This window comes from Corvus moneduloides, chromosome 2 (genome assembly GCF_009650955.1).
Source record: "Corvus moneduloides isolate bCorMon1 chromosome 2, bCorMon1.pri, whole genome shotgun sequence".
NCBI classification, from domain to species: Eukaryota; Metazoa; Chordata; class Aves; order Passeriformes; family Corvidae; genus Corvus; species Corvus moneduloides.
This window is the reverse complement of record NC_045477.1, coordinates 101,596,575-101,613,305: the sequence shown is the minus strand read 5'-3', so window position 1 is coordinate 101,613,305 and position 16,731 is coordinate 101,596,575. Positions and strand designations below refer to the sequence as shown.

Below are 16,731 nucleotides of genomic sequence, written 5' to 3'. Positions count from 1 at the left end.
GATGCGCCGCTCCTTCGCGGGGGGCTGTGGATGGAGATGCGATTTCTGTAGCGCTGGGCTGGCTGCGGGGAGCCATTGGCTGGCGGCTTTGTGAATTTCATTCAGTTTGGTCCAATAGCGGGAGGAGAGCGCCTGGTACAGCCTGGACCTCTCCCCCCCTCCTCTCCCCCTCCACCCCCCCCCCCCCCCCCCCCCCCCCCCCCCCCCCCCCCCCCCCCCCCCCCCAATCTCCCTCTCTCTCCCAGCTCGCCTTGCCTTGCAGATCAGTCTCTCCGCGGCTCGGTCTTTCTGCATAGGCAATCACAGCTCTTACTTGCAGACTCAACTCTCCCTCTCGCACTGATTGCAATGAATTTTCTGCCTGAATGTAGGTCGCTTACAACCGAGAACACGAGTTTCCTTCAAATCCAGTGTTGTTGTCTTTCTTCTTGTTATTTTTAATTTTTCCCCCCTTTCGTGGTCGTTGCATTCCTTTGGAGAAGCCAATCGCATTGGATTCCAAAAAGGAGAGCAGGAACCGTATGTGAATAATCCTGGCTGCATGATAGCCCGAGAGGATTTCCCGAAAGATTCTGGCTGTGTAAAAAAGATCCCTATGCTTCTGCAGCTATCCCAGTTTTAAGGTAGGAGTACCGGATTTGTAGTTTGAGTGTTCATTTTCTTTTTTTTTTTTTTTGTTGCTTTTTCTATTCCCCCCCCCTTTTTTTTTTTTCTCGGCGAGGGTGGGGGAAGAGAGGGAGAGGTGTTGCAGTTGGTACTCTGGCAAAGGGCGAGCAGTTTGCTGCAGTCGTCTGTGCTTTTACTTTTCACATCATGATAAAGCGATACTTTCATGCTGACATTTCCACCATCATACGCGGTCTTGTTGTCACATATGCATATTTATGCAAATTTATTTCTTTTTTACCCACTTCGGTCTCGTCCCTTATATCCTCCTTGCACCATAATTTGTTTGGAGGCATTTTGCTGCAATCAGCTATTTGGAAAGGCTCTGAGGTTCTGTGTGAGATGTTTACAAAGTAGCTCTGCCTTACAGGGAAATAAACAGAAGAGTGTGGAGGAGAGGAGGGAAAAATATCTGCAGTACAGGCAGAGAGAGAAAGAGCGAAGCCACAGTTTCTTGCAAGCGCGGAGAAGGGCAGGAGCGGTACCTCATGCTCTGTGTGTGCGCCAGAGGTTTTCAGGGAAACACAAAACCAACACGTAGGGTTTTGGTTAACCACTTTGCTTGCCACCACCACAGCCACGAAAAAGCAAAAAGGGACAGGGACGGGGACGGGCGGGGAGGACAAGGGAGGCGGCTGCTCAGAGGAAATCTTGGCTCTTCTTGGATTAAGCGGTTCACCCGCTTTCGCTTAAGCTATTCCGTGGTGGGTTTTCTTTCTTGCCCCCCCCTTTTTTTTTTTTTTTCTTTTCTCCTTCTTTCTTCTTTTTCTTTCTTTATTTCCTTTCCGGGCACGGGTAAAATGCCCGCTGTTGTGATGGGCATGGGCTTCCGCACGTGATGGAGCGGGGACTGGCACTGGGGAGAGCCAGCGTGCGCGGACGAGGGGCGGGGGGAAAAGAAAAGGAGAAAATAAAAGAAAAGCACCACCGCCACTCACCCCCCCCCCACTCCTCCCCAGCTCGGCAGTAAATCGGCTTCTCTGCAAAGCTGGGGCGGGGGCGGGCGAGGCGGGCGCTGGCGGCGTGGGGCGCCTCCGCGGCCGCCGCGCTTTGCCCCTTCGCCGCGGGAGAGGCCGTCGGCAGCCCCGCACCGCCCGGGGGAGCGGGGGCGGCCCCGCCGCAGCCGCCCTGACGGACACATCTCGCGGGCGAGCAGGGTCGGGGCGGGCAGGGCGCGCTCCGCGCAGCCGCTGCGGAAGGGTGCGGGACACGGGCAGCGGGAGTGGGTCGGGGCGGGTGTCCCGCCGTCGTGCCTGGAGCGGGGCTAAGAATAGATGGCGTCGCGGCCGGGAAACTTGGCCAGTTTGAGCGCCCGGCGTGGGGGGAGAGAAGTTTGCGGGGGACGCGGCGGCAGAGGCGGGGCGCGGCCGCCAGGTGGCGCTGCGGGCCCTTCCAGCCGCGCGCCGCCGCCCCCCGCGCCGCAGCGCCGCGCGCCCCGCCGCGGGGCCGTCCCGCGCCCGCCGCGGGAGAGCGGATCCGAGCGGGAAGTTCGGGCGTACGCCGGGATTGGGGTGGCGGCGACAGCGACGAGGGGCGGAGTGGAGGCTGAGAACTCCTCCAGCGGCAGAGCCGGGTGTGAAGGAGCCGCGGCGCCCCGGCCGCGGCAGCCTCGGCCGGGCGGTGAGCCAGGAGGGACGGCAGCGCCTGAGCTGTGGTACAGGGTGCCGGGGCTCGGCTGCCCGTCTGCAGCCTCCGTGCAGGTACTACCTGCCGTAGGGATGGCTGAAACGCACGGCCAAGTTCGGATGTTTTGTATTTAGAGAGAAACCAACACCACCACAAAAATCCGAAATACACCCCCCCTCACCCCCCTTCAAAACACCCATTTAGCCATGTTTGATCAGTGTTGAAAGCAAACACTGATAACATTTTAGTCTGGTTTTAAATTAATAACGTTAAGGACATACATGCATGTGTTTAGATGATTAGAATTCAAAGCTTAATTGGAGGAATTTACAATCAGTTACACCAAAATGGAAATCCCTGCTATTCTTCTCTTCCCAAAACAGAAATACAACTGCTGATGCAGAGATCTCATGTATTAAAGGGTAATATTTTGTCCCATATCATATGGGACAAAATTTAAGTTTTTATTAGGTGTATAAATCCTCAGTTAGCACTAAAGAAATAAACTATTTGTCACCTTAAGAAGCAATTATTTTCACTAGTTTTAGTTCCTAGGTAAGAGCACTGCTTTGCTTTGTAAAAGCAAACTGATTTCATATGTCAAATGAACACTGCATTTTATTTTCATTTTACTTACAAAGTACTTTATATTCTATTAATATCTTTGAGGCTTCTGTATAGGCAGTCCTTATATAGACGTGGATTAAGGCAGGAAATTCCAAATATTTTTTGCTTATACTGATGAATAGAGGGTTGCATGCATTGTCTTATGAATCATATTCCAGTGAATCATTAAGGTTTGAGAGCCATGAAAACATGTCATGCAGTTCCTGGTTACTCAAAACATCAATCTCTATGGTGGCATATAGTTTTGTCAGAATAATAGAAAAATAAACTTAATTTTGACATAATTTTTATAATTGTGAAGTTATTAGTCCTTCGTATATAAATACAGCTGTTATTACTCTCTCTGTCTCTATTCATATGCCAGTGTATGGTATAAACCAATTTTTGTTGGTGGGTTGTGTCCAAGTGCCACCTATTAAGTTGTACCAAATACTAAAACTGAAATTCAGTTTGACATCCAAAACATCTTGGTACTCAAGAGGACCAAGCTAATTCAGAGCTAATTTGAATTCTTTTTAAAAAAAAAATTTCGTTGAATGTAATGGCTCTTAGTTTTGGTCTCCAGTGGAATACATTCATATAGATAAGAAAATACATTTTCTTCTGCATTTCTAGAGGGAGTGATTACTCACCCACTATTGTTTTAAAATGCAGCGCTGTATCACAAACATGTGGACTGTAAATTCAGAAATTCCTAATGCGTTTTTCTTGATCAGCAAAGCACAGTGATCAGTATCATTTCTTTTAAAAACATCACAATATGAGCAAACAAGAGCCTCATAGCGTGAATAGAACAGGCCAACTGGATTAAATTAGGACAAGTGATAAAACTGGTAGGTTTGCTGGAGACACCATGCTAGCCTATATGTTTTGTAGTCTTCCAAATATTTTATCTTTAGCTGATCCCATGTTCTTGGGCACATCATTCACCTGAAAATTTTTACATTTGATAAAAATGTCTATCCTAATAGCATCCTTCAGCTGGAGAGCTGTCATGCAGAGATGAAGGCAAGAGGCAGAAAGAAAAGCTGTTTAACTGAAGCTTTGTATTAAAAATATTATATAGAAACAAGGATCTGTTTGGCTTTTTTTTTTTTTTTTTTAACAAAATAGTGATTCAAGCAGCGTTTACTGATTGTTACACAGAGGTTTGCACGTTTGTTTTTGACAGGTTCTCAATACAGCCTCCTCTTGGCCTTTCAAACACGCATGCTGCTGTTTGATGGCTGAATCACATAGTGTAAAGAACAGCTCCACCTGGGCAGGACAGGAATAAGCATCATGCTATAACCAGCATATAATTTAGTCATTCTGTCGCTTGAAGACTTGTCATCAGGATTCAAGATCTCTTCTGCATGAGTAAATTGGTTAGTTATGTGCAATGAATTACAAGGCTGTGAGTCTTTATAGAAATAAAAATCTAATAAAATATAAACACGAGCTGCACAAATCAATATAAGTATCTCATGTCCAGCTGCAGCTATCCTCTGTCACAGTTCAACTCAGGTGCTCTCAAGCAATGTTTATAAAGCATTTATGATGTGAGCCATTTCGATCCTCACATCTGACAGGGTTGTGTACTCGACTATGTCACCTTTTAATAGTTCTCCACTTCACACTGTGTTTGTTTTAGTAGTCCCCAGATTGGATTTTAAAGAAAAATAAAAAACCACCAGTAAAAAACCCCCATACACCAAAGAGAAAAAACACCTTGCTGTCTAGTGGAGGAAGAGCAAGTAACAAGTTTTATTGGCAATATTCTTGGAACAATTTTAGCAATGAGATAGGACGCAATGGTAATAAACTTTTCGCGACTTGAATATAAGGGTAGAGAATAGAAAATTGAACGATAACCTTTATAGACAGTCTGCAGTGGTTGAATTTAAAAGGTAGGAAATTATTCTGGAGACGTTTCCAGCAAGCTTATCCCTCTTTAACCCATGTAAACAAATGGGGATGAATTTTGACATTAAAAATAAGCCGTATATGAAACAGGGTCACTTTACGGCTTGCATGCATAGCTGACATGAATAGAAGCAGCCCTTGTAGAACACTGGCTTATCCTGTAATATCTGCAGTGAGGTTTTACCAGTGTCATGGCTAATTCAAACCAAATGCATTACCACATGCTGGAACGATCCCTAGCTAGGAATGCTCAGATTCGTACTGTAATAATCTAAAAATGAATTGTAGTCACTGATATCACAATGTATGATTCTTTCAGCTGTCTTCTGTGCTGAGCCCACACACCACTCAGTGTCATAGGACATATTTCAGTAAGTGTATACCACTGACTATCTTCAGGGGAGAGTTAGGATTTTCCATGCTTGTCTATCTTCTGTTATTTATGTGCTAACTGAGATTTGCAACTTGATGGGGAGGCTGAGCCTTTCAAGAGAGGTAGGCTTTGAAAATGAGTGGCACTCTTACTGCTTCTGCAGTGACTGTTATGATTTCGTATATAATATGAATATAAATAGAAATTTGTACTTGTGTACGAATTTATTTTGAAATAAATTAAAAGTATTTTTGAGATTTACTTACACAGATCATTAAGACTAAGCCACTTCAATGTTTCACCATAACAGAAGACAGATGAAATATTAATGGCAAGATTTGATGGTAGCAAACATCCATCTAGCAGTATTTTTCATATTTGCATCTGTTGAATGCAATAGACAAAATGAGATAGACCACTGCTTCTCTGTGCAGACGAGTTCAGTTTCCTTTGTCCTCTAACTGGAGGTAGTCATTGTCAATTAAGAGAGGTCTAGGACAGCCAGAAATGAAAGAGGACAATCATGAATAGGATTTCTGATCCAAAGTGTTAATTGAAGTGGTCTAACGGCTTGATTGTTTTGAAAATTGCTGTTACTGTAGTGTCTGTGTAGGCTGCAGGCCCAGTACAGACCTGGAAGGAACAGATTTTCAAGCTCTGTAGTGTTGCTGTCAGGTTAACAGTCTTTCCAGGACTGACCAGCGATCTTGGTCAGTGCCATCATGTGGTACCTTGTGATATTGTTGTCAGACACAGCTGGGTTAGTGATCAAGCTTCTTGATATGTTAATGTCACTTTGGACCCTGAGCGAGAAGATATGCAGTTTAATGCCAACAAGTCTTTCAAAGATCTGTTTAGAGAAATAACATAGAGAGGGCTCAAATAAATTAGTTATATTTTCTATAACTGGGTTTCCTTTACACTTTTAAACTCTGGTGGAAAGTAAATGGTCAGACTTAAATAAATCTCCTGCTTGGAGTTTTTTTTTTTGCTCCAAAACAGATTTTTCAGTAATCAACTCCAAACACCTATTTTTTCTATTCCAATAAACAAGTACTACATTATACATCACACTTTTGACTTCTGATATACAAAACCCCTACTTTGTATCCATCCAAATGTAATAAAACCAGGACAAAGCTGATAGTCTCTTTCGAAATAAAAGAATTTTGAATCGAGTCACACTTTTAGTGTTTATTCTTATATCTTCATTTTTTACTGACTTTTGTAGTACTGATTTTAGACTTAAGTTTTGCATAAATCTTTCTTGGAAGTAGATGTGCCAGTTTTTCTCCTCTTAAATAAACTTTTTTGCAGACACTACACAGAACTCTGCTATTAAAAAGAGCAGGGGTTTACTCAACAATTATCAATAGTTTAATTATACAATGAAGAATTCTTCCTCTGAAGATAAATAAGCTTTTCTTCCCCTCTCCCCTGGCCCCCCTTTCTCTGTATTTCTTTACTTACTTTACTCCAACATATATAATTTATCACTTATATACCACTTACCCATTAAATACCTCTTTTGAGTACTTGGTGATGTACAGAACAAATTACCTTAAAATTGTATAACAATTATGTTTATTCTTTGAGATATGAGTCTACCTTTTCTGATCTACTGTGAATATTTTCCAGAGGTACCTTTTGAAATAAACAAAAATAGTATATTATTCATATAGGACACCATTTAAGATATAAGGCATATGCTCTCTAATGTACAATACATTTTTACTCCTTTTCTTGTTGGACATAGCGTAAACCACCAATATTAAAAGACTTGCGCAACAGGACCAAGATAAACAGACCATTGACAGATTAATGTGATACAATGAGGTCTGTTGGATTCAGTGTAAAGACACCTGTTAATTTCAAGAGGCTTTTGGTCAGGCTCTGGGAGAAAGTATTTGGATAAAATAGTATGGATTATTTCCATAGAGCTGGCAATATCATATATAATGCTTCAAAGTTTTCTCCCAACTTCCCATTAACTCTGCTAATGAAGTTGCCTTCAAACCTTTGTTTGAAAAATAAAAAAGAAGCATAGGCTCTGAAAAATAATGCATCTCCATCCCTTCCTTGAAGAGCTTGTTATAAGCACTGGATGATTATGCACACTAAAAGAGTATGCTAGATGATATGGGACCGTGTACTGTCTCAATGCATGTGTTATTGGTGACTGTGTTTATGAAGACAAATGATTATGCAGACTTGATTCCATCTGTGATTTCTTTCTGAAGTTTCTTGGATTTGCTTGTCAAAGAAACTAGGTGTGTTTTAGATGGAGTATTCAGATCCAGTCTGTTCACCTTTTCATTCCGTTATCTCATTAGTTGAGGTGGGGCTCAAGTTTTGCCTACTCTCCAAACTAGCATTTTAATACTGGTAAATAATTCCCCTGGAGGTTCAGTTGGACTTTTTTTGGATCATAGATTTCAATATTATTTTATAGGTGATTCTTGGAAAAAAAAGGAGCAAAAATCCTCTCCTGGATTCCAGAAGAATTATCCAAGAAGAGGGAAGCCCATGTACATCTGCCGTTAGCAAAACTCTATGAAATTTATTAAGTAGTAGGAGTGTATCTGGATTTCATCAGATGTCTTATGCAAAGAGTGGAAAAAGATTATAGCAATAACTAGAGGAAGCAGCTAATGAATTGTTGCTGTGTGGAATATACCCTTCACCCAAACTTTAGTGCAGATAGTCCAATGCAGGACTTCAGGACAACATTCATCAATCATAGTGTTCCTTCTCAGTCAGATACATAGTCACTGATTTGTTTGCTATAGTGTCCCAATCCAAATATATCTCCACCAATAATGTAATTATTATTATGTCTGCCTACTGCACTTTATATCATCTACATGAAAGCAAAGATAAGTTCTCAGTACACAATGGTGTGAGGGGAAGTAGAACTTTTTGCCAATTATGCACAGCTGGACGGATGAACTGTGGTGCCTGAGGCTGTGATTTTGTATTAACACAGCCAGCAGTAGGTCTGCTGCCTGAATTAGAAATGTTCAGTGTGTGTAGTTTTCAAATGTGCAGGTGGTGAATTTGGGGACAGATGATGTAGATCCAGTGGTTTTGACAGATTAAATAATAACAGTTGGCATAACTGGAAATTAATCGTGGAGCTGGATGAGAGACCTAGCATATTAATTTCATGCTCATTGTGATAATATTTGATTTAGTTCAGGTATACAAGTTACAGTGCAGGATAGGTGGACTTACTGCTTTGATCTAGAGTCCAACAGTTATTAAGAAAATGCATTAGTTTGTTTAATCTTACATTTGTTATGTCTTTCTTTTTCTCAAGATCTTGAAGCTAACTGTGAGTTACAGTTTTTGAAGATAAATGCTTCTTGTTTATATTGGTTTGATGTCATCTTTACATAGAGATGTTTCAAATACAGCACCTTAGGAATATGGCAATGCAGGCCACCTGGCACTTACATTAAAAAAAAAAAAAAGAGTAAACTAAAAGAGCCAGTAAGCTTTTTATACTATTGTCCCGTGAAATGCATGCTGCATTGATTTATCTGCTCTGATCTGGTACAGAGGTGTGATGTTACTGAAATGTAGGGGATTAATGGTGCAGTTAGCATGTACCATTACCCTTACACCAAGTTGTTATGGTCATAGAGAGACATGGAAGCACAAGCTAAAGTTCCTCACTAGAAGAGCTGGCTGATTCTCTTTTGTGCTATAGTGTAGCAAATGTATATTTATTCTTGTAATTTTCAACTTTCAATTTTCTTTTTCCTGTTGGCTTTGGAAATAAGATGTTCTAGTGAATTGTCCTCTTGTCTAGATCTGTCCTGTCTATAAAAATTTTAGCTTGAGAAAACTGAAATTAGAGCATGTAGGTAGAATATTTAATTTTCTCTTCCTTCCTTTTCTGCAAGTTTTGTTGTTGTTTATTTGTTTTTTATTTTTCTGTAGCTTTGTAATTTGTCTTAGCATCCCAGAGCCTGTGAAATTTTTTCCACTCATGACATAATAAAGGTGTAATACTGGTCAATATGGTGACCAATAAAGTAGAAACCCCATTAACTCTGGGGTGATTTGCTTTAGCTGAATTTGAGTGTCTTTTTGGGAAGGATTTCTTGTTCTGGCAATGAAAATTACATTAGCAATTTAGAAGTTACACTAGAAACGCTGTAGAAAGGACAGGAGATGGGAGCAGTTGTAATAGTGCCAGTGTGTTGAATTCTCTTAGCTATTAAATAGATAAGATTGGAAAACTAAATAAGTCTTGCATTTTGTATACAAGTAAATGATCACTGGATAATGACACTTCACAGAAACATCATTCTGTGGTAGATTTCATTTTCTGTTTGCCGTTGGAGAGCGGTCATTTGGTGAGGCTTGATACTTCACTGCTTCCCAAAACCAGTTAGAGCTGGTTTATTCAAGAGGAAACAAAATGTGCAAATTGGAGAAGATACTGTCTAGAGCTTGAGACGTCAATAAAGATGATGGACAAATGGCAGTTCTATTTTGGGAGACAATTAATGGATTTCTTAACAGCAGTGATAGCACTTGTAACAGCACTTCTAGCTCTTAAGGCCTGAAAGCTAAGCACTAAGCATATTCATGTCTGAGACGAGGAGATTGCATATTCCAGTTCTTACCTTCTCCTCTGTGAAAAATGATGCTTCCTAAATGACCCAACCCCTCCCTCTCTTATTCATCATCCCCAGTTTGGTGGGGTGTTTTCCTTCTCTTGCTTATTACTGCCTCAAGAGGCCCATCCTAGTCAGAGTCTGTAAACAGGCACAGAGTTGCAGACAGACAACCAGTTTCAAAGGAAGGTTAACATGATTAACTTCCAAAGAAAAAGAACATGATGACACACAGGGATATACACACACAAGAGCATAGAGAGTATGTAGTAGGAGGAGGAGTGGCAGTTCATGTACTGTGTTCTGGAGAACTTAAAACAGCAGGTTATAAATCAGGTGTATTTACAACAGGAGGTGATGCTTTTGGGTGTGAGGGTTTGGTTTAGTCTGAGGGGGTGCAATGTAGAAGTTACTGGTCAAGGTAAAAGTACAATTTTTAATATCATCATCCCTCTGTAGAAATCTAGATTGTGCACTTTGAAATTGAGTCTGTTTTCTTCTCAATAATATTTTAATTTTTTTTTATCCTAATAAAGTACTTATCGAAAGAAAGCCATTGCTGTTTAAGGAAACCATATCCAGTGGTATCACCACTGACTATATTTTTAGTTAGGAATGTTTGCTTTTTTGGGTTTTTTTATGCTGTTTGCCCCAAGAATCATAAAAAGTAATCTTTTTTGCTTCATTTCAAATACTTGGCTTTTTGGGGTGTTGGATTTTTTGGTTTGGGGTATTTGTTTGTTTGTTTTGTTTTGCTGGGGTTTGTTTTTTTTTTTTTTTTTTTTTTTTTTTGGTTTTGTGTGCTTTTTTCTGTCTGTGTGCTTTTGCTTGGTTTTTTTTCCCCCACATGCCAAATTTTACTATTAACTTGCAGTGTCTCAGAGAAACTAGTTTTGCAGAGAAGTGCATGAAGAATGTGAAGAAATTTACCTGGGATTATATAAAGGCAGGCTTAACAAACTGTGGGTTTTAATAGTTCTGTCACTGCTACATGGGGGTGAAGGGAAGAAAATTAGAGTAAAATGTGTCTTCATCCTACTCATATACATAATTTAAAGAAATTAATGTAATAGTTGTTAAAGACCATGCAATCGCTGTTGTACCATTATGTCACATCTAAGTTATATTCCATAGTTACAAAACTTTTTTCTGATCACTTTTTAAAACAGAATTGATACACTCTGCTTAGCTCCAAATTGCAGATATTTGGTAAGAAATAAAGCAGACAGGAGAAAACAATTTTTCCTCAGAGGTTGCAGAGTGGTAGCCTTTCATGTTCTTAATAAGCAACTTTCCCTTATATATATAAACAGATATAATGCATAGAACAGCAATTTTGACAGCAATTTTTCTTCACTTGCTGCAAGCTGTATATTTAAAAGATTACAAGCATGACTAAGATCTCATTAACACTGTTCTTGCATCGGTTTGTACCACTGTCTTCAGTGACACTGTGCCTAATATCTGAGTGTACAGAAGTATTTACTGCTTAAAAAAAGGATTGTCAGGTTCCAGGATTCCCCCCCTCCTTTTGCAGCTAATATCTCATAATTAGTATATTGATTTGGCAGAGGTCTCTTTTCAGCTAAGAAGAACTTGTTCTCTGTGGAGTAAATTGTTTACCAGCCAGCTATATATGTTTGCCTTAGAAAATCTGAGTGAAATGGTCCATCACAAATTCATGTAACTGCATTAACCTTCTTGACATTGTGATTCTGAAAAGTTAAGGTGAGGATAAAGGTGAATGACAGGAGGGGGTGAAAATGCGATTCTTGAACATGGTGCACATTTTACTGTGTGTAAATAGACTTAGAACTTAAGTGATTTTTAAGGTAAATTTATCTTTTAAATCTATCTGTCCCCTCTAGATGATTATTGTTTAACAGGAAGTTTATGCCTCATCAGAATTTTAGTTCTTAATCCATGCTAATTTCTAGTATGTACTCAGATTTTATGTTTAGACAGGTAGAAGTTGCAAGTACAGAAGGAAGAAAATGGATTAAAAAAACTTAATCACAACATTTTTTATTACTTTACACCAATTTATTTTTCTGCTCTGACATGTACCAGGATTGATTATTCATAGTACACACTTTCTATAAATAAATAAGCACTGAATTTTCTATAAGAAGATATCTCAGAATAGAAGTAGTTTTCTAGAGAAGATTGATAAAAGTTTGGCTGAAGAATTCCAACTTTCTAGAACAATATATTGCCTTTATTTGCAAAAACATAAAAATTATTCCACCAAAAAAAGAAAAAAATAGATGAAGAATCTAGACTTTGTCTAAACTGTTACATGCTTTCCAGAGTCTTTCATATATCTTAAGAATAGTTTGCTTTGGATGAGAGAGAAAAGGAACACAGGAATGAATTTATTAATTTATTTTTGTTTCTTCTTTCTTTGTTTACTTTTTATTTGGCTATGTACTGTATAAGGAAAAATGGTTTTCAAATATCTAGACTGAGATAAACCCCAAACCTGCAACACAGCTCAATCTTACTTCAGAAATGCACAAAATGACCACTTTAGGGAAGGAGAGAAGAAGGTGAAGATTTGAGTCTAGCCAAAATACAGAATCAGAATATAGCTCCAGTACTCACACTGGGAAATGCTTCTGGGTTCTCTGATCTGGATGTAACTAAAGTTGTGCCAGGAATCACTCTTGCCTATCCACCGTGATTTTGAAAGTAATAAGTTCACAGACTGTCATGACATAGCATGTACAGGACGACCAGGGGATTAGGCACAGCCAGCATGGGTTTAGGAAATGTAGGTCCTGCTTGACTAATGTGATCTCCTTTGATGACCAGGTTACCTGCCTAGTGGATGAGGGAAAGGCTGTTGTCTGTCTGGATTTCAAGAAAGCCTTTGACACCGTGTCCCTCAGCATTCTCCTGGAGAAACTGGCAGCCCATGTCTTGGACAGGTGCACTCTTGGCTGGGTTAAAAAATGGCTGGAAGACTGGGTCCAGAGAGTGGTGGTGAATGGAGTTACAGTGAGCTGTCAGGTGGCCACAAATGGTGTTCCCCAGGGCTCAGTGTTGGGGCCAGTCCTATTTCACATCTTTATCGACGATCAAGGGCATTCTCAGAAGTTCACAGATCGTGTGGGAGTTTTGATCTGCTGGAGAGTAGGAAGGGTCTGCCGAGGGATCTGGACAGCATGGATAGATGGACCAAGGCCAGCTGTATGAGGTTCAGTAAGATTAAGTGCTGGGTCCTGCACTTCAGTCACAACAACCCTATATATCACTACTGGCTTGGGGAAGAGTGGCTGGAAATTGACCCAGCAGAAAAGGACCTGGAAATGCTGGTCAGCAGCTGGCTGAATATTGGCCAGCATGTGCCCAGGTGGCCAAGAAGGCAAATGGCAGCCTGGCTTGTATCAGAAGCAGTGCGGCCAGCAGGACCAGGGAAGCGATTGCTCCCCTGTACTCAGCACTAGTGAGGCCACACCTCAAGTACTGCAGTGAGTTCTGTAGTCCCCTCATTACAATAAAAACATTGAGGGGCTGGAGCATGTCCAGATAAGGGCAGTGTAGAAGGTGAAAGGTCTAGAGAGTAAGTCATTATGAGGAGCAAATGAGGAACTGGGACTATTTAGCCTGGAGAAAAGGAGGCTCAGGGGAGACCTTATTGCTCTCTAGAACTGCCTAAAATGAGGTTGTAGCAGGATGGGGGATCAGCCTCTTCTCCCAGGCAACCAGGAAAAGGACAAGAGGAAATGGCTTCAGTCTGTATCAGGAGATGTTCAGGTTGGACACCAGGAAGAATTTCTTCACTGAAAGGGTGGTTCAGCATTGGAGTGGGCTGCCCAGGGAAGTGGTGGAATCACTATCCCTGGAAATGTTAAGAAGTGACTGGACTTGGCACTTAGTGGTGTTTAGTTGACATGGTGGTGTTCTGTGAAAGGGTGGGTAGTCTCAATGATCTTGGATGTCTTTTTCAGCCTTAATGATTCTGTGATCCTGTGACTTCATCTTTCTTTTTTCCTGGGCTGTCAGCCTAGAAACATAGAAAGAATTTTCATTCTATATTTTCATATGTATTGTTGCACAAAGGGTGTTAATCTTGATTGAAGTATGGCAATTTTTAGGTTCAAGTGTTGCATATCTATGCACTACATATTGGGCTTCTGTACTGTAAACTAAAGTCTACAAAGCAAAAGGTAAGGAAAGCTGAAGCAGGAGGGTGGACAGAAGAGGGGCCATTCTTACTGTAGTGATAGTTTTTCCCACAAGTACCTGCCATACAAAACTATTGGGATTTGCAGTTGCAAGATTTTGATAACAACACCACAAGACCTAGAGAGTGAGAAGATCAAGGGGAAAAGAAAAATTATGTTATGGAGGGCTGTGGAAAACACTGCTTCAGTGGCTTAGATGATAGCATACAGGGCTGTGAATTGCAGACCCTTGACATTACAAAGGCTGAGATACTAATTTACTCAAGGCAAAACATGATTTAACAGCACTCATGAATGAAAAATTTGTTCTAGATCACTTAAACTTAACATCAGAGACATAAAACTTAGGATCATGTAGACATAACTTAGAGCTTTTGCCTGGATACTTCCTTTTTCTAAAAAAGGAAGAGTATAGAGAATTCTAAGGATATTTTTGTTTGTATTTACCTTGCTCTAGGTAAAGACAGTGTATCAGTAGAATACCTTTATTTTTAAACTATAGTCATCTTTTAAAACAAAACCCCATGATTTACTTTATGTTTTACTATATTCATAAAAACAGAACCAGTACTTTTTTGTATAGTGTTTCTAAGTACTAGGTGACTTTGTATCCCTTTATAACTTCTCTTATTTCATAATGGATCCTTTGGAAGGAAGGGTGTTCTCTCTTCCTAAGACTACATCATTTATCAAACAGTAATTGCCATGGTACATTTAGATGTACTATGACTTTGTAAATCATCACAAGAATTGCCTGATATCCACATTAACCAATGCCTCAAGGTATTCCAAAATACAAAATCTAGCCACAGGCATTAACAACACATACAGTGATTGCTGTCATACTTTGGTGCTGTTCCCAGAAATGCCACATTCAGAAGGCTGTACTTTGAGGAATGATGCTGCATAATCAGATGGCTAAATTCATTAGAAGCTGAGGTACCACAACAGGGAGTTCAATGTTACCCTTGATGATCTTGGCTTTTGTGGTGGCAAACAGCAATACCCACAGAATTTCTTGATCTGTTTACCAAATGATTCAGTCTTTTAAACTATTCCCAACACTGGAAAATTTTTTCATCACATCTTTTAGCTTAGCTTCAGTTTTCTTTCCTGAGAAGGCATTGAAAAAATGCAGAAGTTCCTCAATAGTCCAGGTAACTACTTTGGACAATGAGATCAGTTGTTCAGTGGCTGGATGTTCAGGGTTTGGCTGATACAAACTGAAGAAGCTGAGAAATTGTGACTGTCAATTCTGGACTGTTCTGATATAAGAAAGAGGGAAAAACCCACATCCACCACCTTCCCTCCCCCTGCCCCTCCCCAGAAAGAACCAACAAAACCCCTTCTTTATTTTATGATATGCCTAACTCATTAGTGGTTGATGAAGGATCCTTACAAGGCTGCTACCCTGTTTCCCTCTGTGAATTGTGTGTATTCAGTTAGGCCATGTTTAAATTTTTTTGTTAAATGTCTACTGAATATATTACACAAACTAGGAGAACTAGAGAGGAATGCATTTTAGTTTTAGTCCACATATTTTAGATAATCAATTCATACTCACGTGTGCTGAGCTTTATGGCAAAAATTTCATGCTTTTTTTTTTCTGCAGCTGGTTCAGTGAAAACAACTTTGGTGAGGCACCAACAACCTCTGGATTTCAGTGATTTTCCTACTAGTAAATAAGCATCTTTCTCTCAAAGATGTCTCTGTCAGATCAGGGAGGACTCTATCTGTCTGCCAGTGCCCTTTACCTCCTGCTAATATATACTACTAGTTTAGCTCAGATGCCACTGAAAATCATAGTTCTGAATCTCTTGTAAATGCAGTGGGTTTTGGTTTTCACTATGAAAAAATATAAATAAAGTTATTTGTTACTTATTCTTCAATCTAGATACTTTCAGATGCTGACCAGATTAACTGTCTAGTTGGTTGTCAAAAGTATATGCAGATAATTGGTAAGATTTTTCTGAAGTTTTTAACGAAAGACCTTGCTTGAGTCCTGTGTGGGTTGGTTCATCCTGCATACCAGAAATCTCTTTTCAAACTGTAGACAGTTGTGTGCAAATTAGTTATTTTCAGTTTTCAATGCAATTTACAGGAATAATTAAGAATTCTGGGATGCAATTGACCTTTTTAAGGTTTTCTTCTGGATGAGATTAAGCACTTGTGATTAATGAATAAATGAATTTGATCAGGTGAAACTGAATCTTGGTCAGTTTACATTGTTCCACAGACTATAAGCTGTTGGTTTTCCTTTTCTAAGGCTTGTCTGAGACACCCATATTATTGGCGAAGCAAAGGTCCCTTACAATTTATTGCTTTATTGTTATTTCTGTTTATATAAAGGTACAGGTCTTGTTTTAAGATAACGGACTCCTCTTTTCATGGCTTACAGTTCTTGACGTTTGAACATCTGTGTCATTTTCAAACACATTTTCCTTATGAAGCTGTGGGGTTGTTTGATGTCTCATATGCTTGAATGCCATTGTTATTCTAGGATCTAGCCTTAACTTGAGGTTGTTACTGTACCTATCAGAGGCCTGAATCATCAGACTGTAGTCCTTCCTGAACTTCTGCATGCTAGCACATTTTTCAGGTTTTTGTGGGTTATTGGTGTCAAGAAATTTCATTCTTCTATCCAATATTGTCATTCAGTGGTTTTAGTTGTACATAAAAAGTAGCAACTACTCAGTTTTGATGAATGCAAATTGTT

The 16,731-nt window shown here is 40.1% G+C and overlaps 1 protein-coding gene across 2 annotated transcripts in view; it reads left to right on the top strand.

The window, feature by feature from the left end:
* The first annotated feature begins 229 nt into the window (after positions 1-229).
* Positions 230-16,731, top strand: part of NLGN4X (neuroligin 4 X-linked) — a 171,905-nt gene continuing 155,403 nt past the window's right edge. For both annotated transcript variants that reach the window (XM_032100581.1, XM_032100580.1), the window contains exon 1: positions 230-623. The gene's annotated coding sequence lies outside the window, so the exon portion shown is untranslated. The remainder of the gene's footprint in view (positions 624-16,731) is intronic.